The sequence below is a fragment of the Falco punctatus genome (assembly GCF_963210335.1).
Source record: "Falco punctatus genome assembly, chromosome: 1".
NCBI classification, from domain to species: domain Eukaryota; kingdom Metazoa; phylum Chordata; class Aves; order Falconiformes; family Falconidae; genus Falco; species Falco punctatus.
The window spans coordinates 54,127,840-54,142,627 of record NC_137580.1 but is presented as its reverse complement, the minus strand read 5'-3'; the positions used below and the strand labels follow the sequence as shown (position 1 = coordinate 54,142,627).

The 14,788-nt window shown below is 41.7% G+C and overlaps 1 protein-coding gene across 3 annotated transcripts in view; it reads right to left on the bottom strand.

Moving 5' to 3' along the window:
• C1QTNF7 (C1q and TNF related 7) overlaps positions 1–14,788 on the bottom strand; it is a 67,111-nt gene that overhangs the window by 2,075 nt on the left and 50,248 nt on the right. For all 3 annotated transcript variants that reach the window (XM_080378946.1, XM_080378945.1, XM_080378947.1), the window contains one exon: positions 821–1,019. The gene's annotated coding sequence lies outside the window, so the exon portion shown is untranslated. The remainder of the gene's footprint in view (positions 1–820; positions 1,020–14,788) is intronic.

Sequence of the window (14,788 nt, the reverse complement as noted above, 5' to 3'; positions counted from 1 at the left end):
TGCTGCAGTGCATTATGCACAGGCACATATGCAGAGATTAACCTGGGATTTCTGCATTACCAGAATCCACGTAAGAAGCAAGGAGGAATATCTGTCAAATTGGACATTTTTCTCATCACCGTATGTGTTACTGTATGTCTTTCAAGTAGCCTGTAGACAGACATAGTATAACTAGCAAATACCAGCTTTTTTGGATCAAACTTTGACATGTTAAAAAGGGAATCTGGACTTTTCGATGCAAAGTCCTTTGCTTGCATAGTTTATTTTGTCATTGGGACCTGTATAAGCTTTATGGAGAACAGCCTTCTTGCTGAAGGGAGTTGTATCTGTGCTGGGAGGATGTGCCCATAGGAGCAGTCTCTCCTAGTAAGAACAAAGCTTACACCTTGATTTCATTTTGAAATTTGCCCTTATGGTTGCAAATGAATCTCCAAGCTGAACAACTGCAGCAGAAACTTGCTGACCCTGCAGAAAGGATACTAGAAAGACTGTAGCTACAGCTTCAGTGCCAGGTTGGAAACCCTGCTGACCACAACACAAATAATTACTTCACCTTTAATGGGTCAAATCAGGCAGCTGCCCTGAGGGGAATGGATGGAGTGTGAATGGGCTGCTAGTAGGATGGGTTTTTTTAAGCCTGGCTTGGACTGTCATATGAAATGAACTGCGTTGCAATATCTTGCAAGAAAATTGTTTAAAGTTTTATACGTAGTATTTGGGTGTTTTCATAAACATATGAATGTAAATTGGGTTTTTCTGTTCCACTATGTACTGGGAGACTAAAGAAAAAACACTGTAACATGCTGAGGATTTGCATTACCTTATGTACAAAGGTGTCTTAAATTAGTGTTGCATTAGCAAAGGGTCAGTCATAGGTCATGTGAGATTTTGCAAATCAAGCTGTTTTTTCTAGTTCCCTTGCTGGTTTCTCAGAAGACTTGTGTGGGGTTTTCTGTTAGGGTTGTCCATTCCTGCAGAGATAATTTATAGCATTCAAGGAAATCAGAGTGCACCGGTTTCTGTGGAGAAAAAAAGAAGAAATGGAATGGGGCATTCAGAAAAATGTGTGAAATACCATCCGTCTTTTTTACTGTGAAACTCAAGTTTCATTCTCAAACTCAGTTAAGAAATTGCAAAGTGAATTAATCTAGAAATCATTGCTCCCTTTCCCTTCTCTGTGATACTGATTGGCATTGACTGATTGATTTAAAACCCCAAACTGTTACATTTATTTGCAGCTCATGATATTTCATCTGGTATATGGCATGGTCAAGTCTATTCAGCAAGGAAAACATCCAGCATATACACATACACAGTCTTTATGAAGAATCTTTACTGTTTTACAGAATAGAAAATTAGAAACATAGAATAGAAAATTAGAAACTCTCTTGGTATCAATGGCAATGCAGAAAAAAGCATGAAAATATTGTAGTCGGAGAGAAATAAGTAATGCTCCAAAATTATCTTCAGTGATGTATATTCTGCTTTTCATCTTCAGCATCTTGTATCAAATTGGCAGAAGCCAAACTATTAATTTTGCTGTCATTTGATAAAGCCTTACAGTAGAGTCAGGCACAACAGCCTGCAAGAGTGGATTAACATATGAATGCTTGACATTACAGCAGAGCAGCAAATGATAACTCCACAGCAGTAGTTAGCTACAAGCACAAATTTCACAGCAACATTTGCTCTGATGCACTACTGAGTATACCCAAATAAAGCTCATGGATTTTCATAGGGCTTAAATCAGGGACAACAAAGCTTTCTGCAGAGAACAACTTTAAGCACTTTGCCAGGAGGGAGCAGCTCAGAGGAAGTTCATGCCTAAGACTGCGTATGTGTTTTACACAGAGCTGATGGATAAGAAGCAGACCTGACCTAAGGATCAAGGGCTGGAACAAAACTGCCTGTTGCCAGAAGAAGGTCTAAATCAGTAAGCTAGATGTTCCCACAGTGTTGCACACAAGCCAAGCAAAACCAATGTCAACAACCTCTGGTTTTGCCTATGTCCAGGATCTTTTATAAATCAGAGTAAGAGCCTTAACACAAATGGTCCTATCACTGGCTGGCCAGTAACCTATTGATGTGTGGTGTCTCCAGCTCCCAGACCTCCCCTGCTGTTCTTCTCATGTGCCTACAGAAAATTAATTAATCTAAAACATGTGTTTCTGCTAAGGCCATAGGAAAAAGACATTTGGGAAATGGGAGCAGAACAGGGTTGTTGAGTAAGGATGTGCCTTAGATGGCTGGAGCATTGTGGTTGGAGAAACAATTTGGGAAGTACAAGGCATGGGGGAGAATTCATGGAGCTTTCAGCTATGGGTTGGGGGTCCTAAGGAGTGATGTGGCTGTGAAACAGAGTGGTGGGACTGCAGGAAGGGGAACAGAGCTGGGATTGGGAGGTAATGGTGATAATGTTCAGGTGATGTTTACAGTCCTGAATTTAGGCTTTGGGGGGAATACAGAAGGCTGCTTCCAACAGTGGTACCCAACAAATGACATTTGGGAAACCATGCATTAGGCCACAGAATCAGGACTTCTCTTGCCCTTTGCCTTTAGACACTTGGATTTCTTCCTGCACCATGGTCCAGTTTTAAAAGGAGAGGTGGAAGGTGTCTCTGTTATTGCAGCAGTCTCTTGGAATGTGTGAATCTCCTCAGATCAAGGAAGGATGTACAGTGTTGAACCCATGCCCCTGTTTCCTGGTGAGTGCTCTAAAAGGTAAATTACAATGTTAAAGGTGAAGGATAACATATGGCCATGCTTTTGAAATTGCAGGCTGAATTAGGAGGCCAAAATCAGAGATTTCTGTTCACCTGGGCTTATGAAGTTAGAGAGTGGAATAGACCTCCCATATCCTTTCTCAGGAGTCATCTGTGTTGCAGTGAAATATTTGATCATAGAGAGTTAATTGGTAGGCAGAAAGTGATTCAGAATTTACACTTTGGTCCTGGCTTCTGGTTGTCCTTTTCAAATATACAAATTTTTGTCCATAAACTGGGGTAGGAAACAATGTCATTTATATATACCAAATAATTTTTCTTCAGGGAAAGGCAACATTTGAGGAGTTAATTCTTTTTTCCAAATATTGAAATCCAGAACAAGCACTTGGTATTCTTGTTCACAATAACAATCATCTTCATCAAAACCATCACCAGAAATAATAATGAGAATGATAAGAACACAGGATTAGTATAATGTTATTCCAAGTTTAGAAAATGCATTTAAATAGGTCCCAAATCCACTAGGTAGAGCAAGAGCACACACCAAGGCATTCACTAGAAGATGATGGACATGCTGATCAGTTCTAATGTGAAGTGATTTCTGGAACAGCTTTTTTAAGTGAGGGTGGCAGATTCATTTGTTCCATCATCGTTCAAATTGCACAAGCAGCATAATCACTGCCCTTATGCATAAACCCAAAAGATCATCTGATTCATTTGGTATTGCAGAAACATTACAAAACCTATTATGGACCTAATACCTTGTCACAGTCTGTTAAGGTGACAGATCTTAAGAATCAAAAGAAGCATCAAAAGAAGCATGGCCAGGTTGAAGGAGGTGATTCTGCCCCTCTACTCAGCTCTGGTGAGACCCACCTGTAGTACTGTGTCCAGCTCTGGAGCCCTCAGCACAAGAAACACATGGATCTGTTGGAGCAGATCCAGAGGGCCACAAAAATGATCAGAGGCATGGAACACCTCTCCTATGATAAAAAGCTGAGAGAGTTAGGGTTGTTCAGCCTGAAGAAGAGAAAGTTCTGGGAAGACCTTTTTGCAGCCTTTCAATACTTAAAGGGGGCTTTAAAAAGGATGGGGACAGACTTTTCAGTAGAGGCTGTTGTGATAGGACAAGGGGTAATGGTTTTAAACTAAAAGACGGTAGATTCAGACAAGATATATGGAAGCATTTTTTTACATTGAGGGTAGTAAAACACTGGAACAGGCTGCCCAGAGAGGTTGTAGATGCCCCATCCCGAGAAACATTCAGGGCCAGGCTGGATGGGGCTCTGAGCAACCTGATCTAGCTGAAGATGTCCCTGCTCATTGCAGGAGGGTTGGACTAGGTGTCCTTTAAAGGTCCCTTCCAACCAAAACTATTCTATGATTCTATGATCTACCTTGAGAAGATAGTCTGTATGTTACATTCCCATCAAAGCTAGGTGCTGGGCAGAGGATATTTAACTCAAGCCTTTAGGAAATCTCACTTTATAACTAATGATTATGTCATTAACATTATTTTAAGCTTAGGAATTAAGGGATTGTAGCAAATTCCCAGTTTTGAGACTTCCTGGTATGTGATCTAATTTTCTTCTCTAGTTCAGCTATGCAGGTCTTAATTCTAAAAATTTACTTATTGGCATTGTTTTGAAGCAACACTAGAAGATTTCCCATGAACCTGTTAGAAATAAAACCTTGGTCAGAAGCAAGTAATTATTATTCACAAGTTATCCTGGCTGTGTTCTGACTTTTGTCTTTCCTTGCTAGCTTTGAATTCGCTTCCAATACGTAGGCACAACTATTTGAGGAGAAGATGTGTTTTAAGTTCCTTGTGCAAAAAGATGTAGATGAGACAGAGCAATGCTCCTGGGCCTTTTCTGTCTGCAGCGCTGGCAATGGCTTAGTGGTGCAGAACAAGATAGTCTATATGTCCTCTGGCTGTCCAATAGCATAGGCCCATACTTATTCACATTGCTTCCTTGCATCCCCACTGTGAGATGTACAGACCTTCCCCAAGCTGTGGTAGGAGAAACAAGGTGGAGAAGGAGGTAATAAGTCAGGATGAAAAGCAGAGAGAGACACCCTCAACAACTAGACTGAAATCTCGCTAGCTATGCCTGTCTTTTCCCTCTCAAAACATGATCCACAGAAATCAGTTGTGTCCACTTGCCTGAAGGGTCCAAACCTGCCATTCAGTTTGCCACCAGCACTGACCTTTCTACAAAGCCTCAGAAACAGTGGCTTGCAGTTTAGCATGCCACACTCTGCAGTTTCTTTGCACTGTATGATTTTTATGCTATTTAAAATATGAGACTTAATTATGGATTTTCCCCCAGGTATTTTACATTGATCATTCATCAGTTGGGCACAGGTTTATGCATCCCCCAGCTCGTTTTGTGTTATGGAGACTATGCTGGACTTCTAGAGCTCCACCTGTAAGACTGTTCCTTACTCTAAGGAATCAAGACCACCACTGGCCACCACCACAGTCCTTCAGTTAGCTGCACAATCCAGCAATCTTCACATGGCTTTGCATTGTCTTTACTTCCCTTGTGTAAGAAGGGGAGAGTGACCTGACACTTTCTGAGCAGTCTGAACTTTTGATTCTCAGTCCCAGAATGGCTGATGGCACCTAAAGGGATCAGTCTTCAGTGGGAAGGAACATTAGCTAAATATTTCTGAGAAAACAATTCTTGAATGCCTTATTAACGATGCTGGCATTTAACAGCCTCACTTGCTTAAGTTTGTACTCAGTCATGTTTGAACAGTCTCCTTCAAAACTGTATTGAATGCAGTCAGATTCTTCAACCATGTCTCAAGCCTTCATGAAAAATAGAGCACTGATAATCAAGAGCAGAAGTTCAATGGGTTTGATTTTCAAAATGTCAAAGGAGTGGGAGTAATTTTATTTCTCAGTGTCTGACTTGAAACATAGTCTCTCTGATTCCAGCCAGTCACATTACTTGGAAGGGCTCTTTTACTAAAAATGCCCTAGAAGCTGGTCAAGGCATGTATCAGTGAGATAGTCTGGCTCAGCTGGGGGGTAATTTTAACATGAGGGCTGGCAGGTGAAGCTATTTCACTGCCAGCTGTACCAGAACACACAAATAAATGAAACCTGACAGAATTTGTCTTGACAGAGAGCCGAGAAGCTGGGCCACTTGTTTGCAGTTGGCAATTAACATGGAGACAATGTTATGTTTGCTTGCAGCATAGTGAAAAATGGCCAGGATTTAACAGTAGAATACTCAGGATACAAATATCCCTACACCTTGGATGCAGACTTCTTTAAAAGGTTTTCTCTATTTTCTTAAAATAAAATAAATATATATAAAAAAAGAGAGCGAGACAGGAGCCATAAATCACAAGTTGTCTTCAGGGATGACCTGCAATTTGCAGGGTTAGTTATGAATCTGAACCAGAGTCAAGCATGTGGAAGTATGTAGACATCTAAAGATGAGGACAGATCCTAGAGCAGTGTGCCCATCTCCCACCTTCCAGTTCAGGCAGGCTTCCTCTTCCTGATTCCTCCCCAGCCCTTGCCAGGAGAATTTCCATCTCTATCTTAGATCATTCTGCTTTACCAGCTTTACAATGATAGAAAAGAATTGGAGAATAGACTAGGAAAACCATTTCAGATGGCATGGAAAGAGGAAAACTGTGCGCAAAAAGAAAATGCCAGACTGCAAGGCACAGGAGGACAAACAAGAACAAAACTCATGGATAAGTGCCACAAGTCATACGGAACAGACTTCCACTGCTTGTGCCTTGTGCTCACGTGTTCACACCTGGGCTTTGTGAGCAAAAGTCTGTAAAGAGCTCCCATCATGAGAGCGATCACTTTGCGGGGAGGTGAATGATGGGGACCAGCCAAAGAGAGCTCAGGGGACACACAGCAACAAGAGCTTTGGGAACTTCACTGGATTTGTGGCTGAATATGTTCTAGTCCCTGGGCATGGCTTAATTCTCATCTCCTCAAGGTAAATGTCTTTCATAAAATCACAGACACTTCTGAAGATCACTCTCCTTCATGTAGTTGCTCCCTTGGTGACAGCATATTGTACTAAAAACAGTGTTCACCATTTAAAAAGGCAATTGTGTACACAAGAAAGCTTCCAGACCCTGAAAGGGACATTCCTCCCCCAGCACATTGTTTTCTTCTGGAAGTTCATCAAATGATATCACCCAGGCACATTGCCTTTCTGGGAACCCCACGGAAAAGTAGGCATCCAGCCAGGGACTACATTCTACATCAAACTAAGCAAAGACCAAAGGAGCAATTTAAATGCTTGGGCAGGACTAAGCTGGTTGATTTCTCCTGAAGCAAGTTGGAGAAGGCTGCCATAAACTCCTTTGTCAGAGGAGCTGTGGAGGCTGTGACCCGGGGCAGGGAGCAGCCATGTTCAGCTGCATGCCAGACTTGTCCCTGTTCTGCTCTGCGTGGAGGAGGACATCTGTCTGGGGCTTGACACAAGTCCATTTTTCAAACTGCAAACAGTCATAGTTAAGTTAGCAATATTTTTAAGTGTAAAAAGGATCCCTCTGCACTGCTGCTGCAACACAGCAAGCCATTAACTTTTCCAAGATAACTGGAAATTTTGCATACATGGGCAAATCACTAGCTAGAAATGGCTTGTGCTGTGGTTCCTTCAATCCAGATGATACTGTAAACAGTCTTCAACATACTGGGAAGTGCAAAGGTAGGATAAAATATTAATTTTCTAAATGCAATATTTGGATAAGTATGCATGTCTGACAAGACTGTGGAGGACTAATTAGTTGTTATTTATATGACACTTAGAAGATGGAAGGCATTGTTAAAGCCCTATAGTATGAATTTAATTGTTTTAAACCTCTCTGAACTTTATTACTGAGAGTTTATATGTTGCAGCATAAAAGCAGGAATTTCTGAAGTGCTCCAGGCTGCGCTCCCAGGAACAGCAGACCTGCACAACAGAGCTCAGATAATACCAGTCCTGAAAAATACTCAGTACAGCTCCCTCAAAAGGTAACTGCACAATTGTGCATTTGAAAGCAGACTTAGAAAAGCAGCATTCTGGAATTAAATATTCCTGGGTAACAAATAATTTCATGATGCTAAGACCTTTGGGCTGAATTTACAAAACTTCCTGTAAATTCCAAGTTTTACATAGGACTTTCACACATATGAAATGCATCATGGGGGGAACTGGGTGCCTAAGTCTATGAATGACCATAAATGATGATTGAACCATAAAACCTCTGATATACCAACTGGAGCATGAGAAGGCTGTCTTAGCCTAGAGCAGGGGTCCTCAAACTACGGCCTGCGGGCCGGACACGGCCCCCCAGGGTCCTCAGTTGGGCCCCCGGTATTTACAGAACCCCCTGCCCCCCCCCCACCGGGGGTTGGGGGGGAACCAAGCAGCCGCAGATGGCTGCCTGCCACTTCATCCGCGCGCTGGGCCCCTGGTTAAAACGTTTGAGGACCCCTGGACCAGAGTTTCTGAAGAAGATTTCTCTTCAGAAACTGTGCTTTGCAACACAGATACTCAGGACAGCAACATGAGACTGAAACCATGCATACCTGATGGCTCAATACCCAAGCAACCTGGTACAAACATACAGGTCACTGTACTATCTACTGCCCGGAGTTAGCTGAAAGGTCTCCATCTTCTGGACCCTCGGTGCACTGTTGGCATGTTCAGGAGCACCAAAGAGAGCACCTCAACATGAAACTAAAGAGTCAAACTTAAGGGAGAGGTTGTGGCTGTGAAGCTGAATCTCACAGAGGCGTTAGTCTTAGCAGGCCGTGCCTCATTGGCACAAACAATAAATGCATTTAAAAGCCTAAGCCAATACTGGGGCTCAAACTGCTGTGGGGCTGAAACTTCTGAAAGCCTAAGGCATTTTGAAAGCTTAGGAAGCCTCACGTGCTTTTCAAAATGCCACCCACATTAATGTACGTCCCCAGCCTCTGGGACTGCCAGGCTTTCATGTCCACCCTGGTGGTCTCCTCCATGCTGGGGTTCTAACTTGGCAGTAGAGGAGATAAAAACGTGGTCTGAAAATCAGCGTGCTTTCCTGGCTGTGGCTGTTCTGAGAAAAATCCCGTTTAGTGAAGTGAGTCTACCTCAAAGCTATTACTCCAACAGTATTACTTCTATATTTATACTGGAATAGAAAAAGAAGAATTTGGCCCGGTTTAGTCACATGTGTGATTGTTATGGTTAATGTCAGATTCAGGAGATCAGAGCCAAGAAGATATAAAAATAGAAAGAAATTTATGTAATGTCTGCTTTTGGGTAATAGCACTTCTTTAAAGTATGCTTCTTCCTGATTAAATCAAACCTTTAAATAACAACTTGATTTTCAGAGAGGTTAACCTCTTTGTGACACTGAAGGACATGCACATTAGTAAGACATCTCTAAACAGTTTGGAGAATTCAATTCCATTTGAATTCTGAAACAAAGACTTGGGTTTTGATAGAAGAGCAGAAGGCACAAGGCATCCTGCCTCTGATCAGGCTTCACAGGAACACCAGCTCCACTCAAGCCCACCCTTTGATAGCCCTGTTGATACCCAGCAAGCACTCACACAGGACCTGCATTTCTTGTTGATGGGCCTGAAGTTCTACAACTTCACATCTTGTGTCGGCCAAAGGCTGGCTGCTCCCGGGGGCTGGGGGCGATGGAGCTCCCCACAGGGTAGCAGGGCAGGGTCTAACCAGCCAGAGCCCATCCCATCACCCCAGCAGTGACCCGGGCAGCCTGGAGGCAGCTGGGGCATCCCCAGCACCTGAGGCCAGGCCAGGACTTCAGCCTGCGGGTGGGGGTGCAGCTGGGCTGAAATGGGGTCCTGGACCATGGGCGGGGTGGTGGGACACCCCAGAAAAGGCTGGCAGGGACAGTCAGGGGTGTCAGTGCCCTCAGGGCACTGTACTTATTAAAAGAGGAAAGAAGCATTGTGATCCCACTCTGGCAGCATGAGTCCACTCTACACATATGGAAGTAACAGTTTTCAGCACAAGGTATTAAAAAGTCTGTTTAATTCCATATGGATCCTTACCCCTCTCCCCACTGCAGCATTCACTGAGCCACATAGCCAACTCGGTCCTTCAGGATTTGCTCTTGCTTTCATCAGTTCTATGGTGGACTGTTTGGATTAGTAGTCTCAGTCTGGGTTGTTTGGGTTTTTGGATACAGAAACTGGTATGTATTGTGAAGATGTAAGTGTCAAGCTTGCTTACTTGAAGAAATGTTTGGATTGTTCTTACAATGCATTGAAAAATCTAAATTCTGTTATCAGACCTTTTTCTTATTTGAGTAACACTAATCTGTTTTCCTCTACATTTCCAACCTGAACATTTCGGGCAGGCAGCTTTAAATCCCCAAGAAAAAAGCTTATGAAGAAAAAAAATATTGTTTTCTAATTTGTAAAAACCTTGAAAGTGAAAAACTCATGCTGTTGTATAGAGCTCTGGAGAGCCTATCAGCCTATTTTGCTAACTACTATAGCTGACTATTTATACTAATTGTAATATATCCTAACAAGTCTTTAAAAAGAGTTTAACGAGCATAATTTATTGAGGAGAGGAGAGCTTTGTCTTCCTTTGACTCAGATTTGCCTGACACAAATTCACTTACAAGAATGACAGTTTTTCCTGTGATATGATAACTTCAATTTGATACACATAATCATTTGTCAGCATGATGCTGTACACACTGAAATCAAATGCAAGCCTCTCTCTCTTATTAGTGGTGTTTGATCAGATTCATGGAGAGGAAGAAAGAAAGCAGAGCTCAGAGTTTTCTTTCAGGAGATCTGATTTCTGTTCCTCAGTCAAATGTCTATTCCATGGCAATTATTTATTCTTACATGCTTCTATTTCTTCATCAGCAAAAAGCAATATCAATAATATCAGGAATAATACTGTCCTGCTGGTGTAAAAGCAGGTTATTTCAAAAGCGCTTTTTAGATTCTGCTTTTCTTAAGTAATTGTGAACTGCCATTTCATATTTCAAATCAGTTCTCTCATAGGAGATTAAAATGGATGAAGTCAGCATAATTCCTGAAGTTTTTTCAGTACCGTGCACATGAGGTCTAGTGTGATAACTGGTCGTTTACGAGTCTGTAACACAGCATCAGCTATACTTCTGCTTATTAAGAACAAAATTTGGGCTTTATGGGCATAGCTCTATTGAAACCATGTGCCTTATGTTTATATCTGGCATTGAAGATGTTTTCTCACTTTATTTCTTGCAACAAAAATTTTACAGTTTTTTTAAGTCCATCCTATCTGGGAAGTATTTTTTCTTTGGGTTTCTCCAGGGAGCAGCATGAAGAAGCTGCAGCTGTCAGTCAGCTTGCCACTCTTCAGCAGGAAAGCCTGACCTTTGGCTGGTAAGGAGTGAGCTTTACCTTGACTTTGTTCTGCATGCGTGTGATACTTCAGGGTGATCTCAGCAGGGTCTCCACGGGACTCCTGGACGGTCTGAAGATCAGAGTGTTTAGCAACCGATTTAATTTCACTTTCACTTGAATTTGCCCTGATCTCAGCCTGCCAACAAGTCCCACCTAACCTTGAATCATGGGGTGTTAGAGTCACCCTAGGAGGTCCCCAATCCAGCTGGTCTTCCCCACACCGATGAAGATGCCACTGTGTAGCAAATAGCATAGACGGAGACATCTTACCCAAATGCAGCATGCTGAGGTTAGCCCACATAACCAGTGCATTGGGTGGACCCTAAGCTGTGTGGTGCACTGTGTCCTGGTGGTACCAGCTGGATTGCCCAGACACAGCACTAGAGGGATTCCTTTGGGGAAGGAGTAAACAGGGCACACAGGTAGCACAGAGTTATCCACAAATGACACAGACTTGGGGTGCATCTGCAGTGCAAACACAGCCCGAGTTAGTGGTATGTGGTGGGTTATGCTAAAGTATACACATTTCTTAAAAGTCAAAGGGATCATAGATAACCCCCTTCGCAATTCCATAATCAGTGAACATGACTTTGCCTTATTATAGCATCTGGAGTTTTGCTCAGGTTTCTCATTCAAGTATCTACTGATGTAATTTACAATGATGACAATAAACTCGGTGTTGTTTTACAGCTGCAACTCCATGGCAGCTGTCTGCCACGAGCCTTTTTGCATTTTAAACGGTAACCTTGATTCAAATTTATTTCTTAAGAAATTCTGGCTAGTCTAAGACAATATGCCAGAATCACTTCTAATGATCTGTCCTCCAGAAATTTCCTTATAATTGTTAATACAAATAAAATTTATAAAAAAGGGGAGTCATGCAAGGCTTAGAGCATATTAACTTCAAGTTTCCATCAGGGTAAAGCGTTTTGCAATTTCCACTTTAATGGAAACCTACAGAGATTCAGAACGTATTGACTTGCAAATAAAGTTGAAAATACATAAAACATGGAGAAGCTTTCTCTTGACTTGGTTAAAATGACCTTTCCTTTCAGTGATAAAGCTGTTTAAGTTTTATGATATGGAATCAAGATGTAAAACTGAAAAAAGTTATTATAATTTAAAGTCTCTCAGATCAGTTCAGGCAGTTGCTTTTCGCTCAGACAGGGCATAATTTTACCACAGACAAGTGTGTGTATGTGTGCATGTGTGTGCATGCATACACATATACATCTGTAACTTCACCAGCCAAAGGGGTCTTGTTCTCACTTAGATTTTCTTCAAGACCCTGGAGGACGGTGGATGCATTTTATGTCAAATATATTATTAAAGAGGTTTTATCTATTTGACTTTGACCGATGGAGTTAATTTTCTTTAATACAGATCTATTCTCTGATGGCCTGAATTAACGATGTACTTAGATGTGTTTCTAGCTGATAAACAGTAAGCTGGTATGTAATAAGCTGCTTTGTTGTTTTTATCTTTGTGATAGGTATTCATTGGGCACTGCAGAAAGTTCTATTTTGATATTTGTGATTTTGTCTATCGCTTAAAATACACATTATAACTTGAATAGGATAACTGCAACTGAAAACTCTCCTATGTTCAAACATCAGATCTTTCTTGCTTAGAATTATCCTTTTCTTTGTGAGATGCTGTGATTTCTTATGAGACTTGTTTTTTGTCTGGGTTTGGGAAAGTTTCAGTGTATGTAAGTGCATATATATGTATGTATGTACACACACTGTAAAGGTAAAAAAAAATCATAAATTTATCAGCTCATGGGAGAGAATATTGAAATACTTCATTTGGAGACAATTTTATTGGCACAGCTTCTCTCTCTTAGTTTTTAATCTGTTTTGTTAATGCATGAAACTAGGTCTCTGTAGAAGTTCGTAATCCACTGCTATTTCTTCTCCATAAAATTAATTGATGTCCCCGCTTGTTCTCTTGGGACGATTATGAAGCCATCCGTAACAATAATTTCATTATGTCTGTGTTTTAGGATTAATGTTACATATGAATGACTGGTAAATATTATCAAAAGCCCTTCTAGCCCTGTGCCCTTGCTGTCTGGCAATGCCCTGTAGCAGGCTCTTGCACTCTTCCCAAGGGTGTGGGAAGCGTGCAGTGATGCTTGCCGGGAGGTTATCTTCCTGCTTCCAGTGCTCTGCAGCTGAGGTCTTCTGAACTGGAGGTATTTTCTGAGTCTTTGCTTTCTGTCAGCCTTGCTGGACTCTTTATCCATAAACTCAGAAAGAGCTTAAACTCTGGCTTTTCACAGATTCCTCATTGGTAAATTTGTTGGATTAACCATGCACAGAACACATTTGTCTCCCTTAAACCTTTTTGTCTTCCTTAAATCTTTTAAACTGATAATTTCATTTGATTCCTTCTGTTTCTTGCATTATAAAACACAGTGATTAATCTGCTCCTTAGTATGTTGTCTTTCTCAGAAAAAGCAGTAACCTTGGACTCCTTTTGATTGCCACAAATATTTCTTTAATACTTTTAATTTACAATTAAAAGTTCTAGTAGTTATATGGTCCACTAAATTGTAAAATCTTTTCCTCTAGTGTATGAACATTAGTAAGCAAGATTCTGAATGACACACAAGTGCAGCTTTCATGTTATGTCCTCAGATCAATGTAAACCCATCATCTCTAACAGAAATGCAGATATACAGCTGCAAAAAAATGCAGCCGCCTAAGACTGTGTTACCTAGCCTCTGCCAAAGACTTACAACATGGGACAGGATCTCCCCACTGTAGCAATCATCGTTCTGCTAGACTTAAAAGCCAAGAAAAGTAGTAAAAAGTAAATACAATGTTCTCCAGGAGACATCGGTCGCTCTTACAGAAAGAAAAAAACTCTTTGAATTAATCAAAATTGCATTAACTCTCATGTATTTGCTAGAAATAGCTGAAAGGACAGTCTTCCAGATACTCTATAAAACACTGCTTTGATTGGCACTTTTTTAACAAATAATAATGGTTTCTTAATACAGATGTGTCTCATTACTATTCAAAATCAAGTTTATTTATTTACCTATTTTAACCGTAGAATGTCAAATTATAGAGACTCTTGCTTTGTTCTCCATGAGTAGTCGGCTGAACACAGTGGTACCACTGATGACCTCATGTCCTTACAACCACAGTGCTGGTTAGGTTACAGGGTGATGACATTTGCCATTCCCTGTCAGGGTGGCTTTTCTCCTTCTTTTCCTCCTCCTCCTCCTCCTCCTCCTCTTGTGCCTTCCAGCACAGAGCTCCCCTCTCCTTGCTGGGCTCCTGACACTGCTGAGCTCTCCTTCCAATATCAGGAGCCCAAAGGTCAAAATCTGTACTGCTCCCAACGGGTATATCAGGAAAGGACCCTTTTCCCCTTTGTTCCCTGTCTACTGGGATGCAGATTCCTCTGGATTTTCTCTTTAATTGCCAGTCCCTGAGGCTGGAGGTCAGGGGGATGGAGAGATGCAGCAGCATGTGAAGCCCAGGGGCAGCCAGGGCCATCCTGGTGCATCTCTGCGTGGCCCTCCAGATTGCCACCATGTCAACATGGGACAGAGAGAAAGGGGCAGCTGTCTGGAGAGTAGTGGTGGCAGGGAGGTGGCAGTGGAAAGGCTTGTCACCCCTGCATGATGCTACAGCTGGCAGAGTTGAGA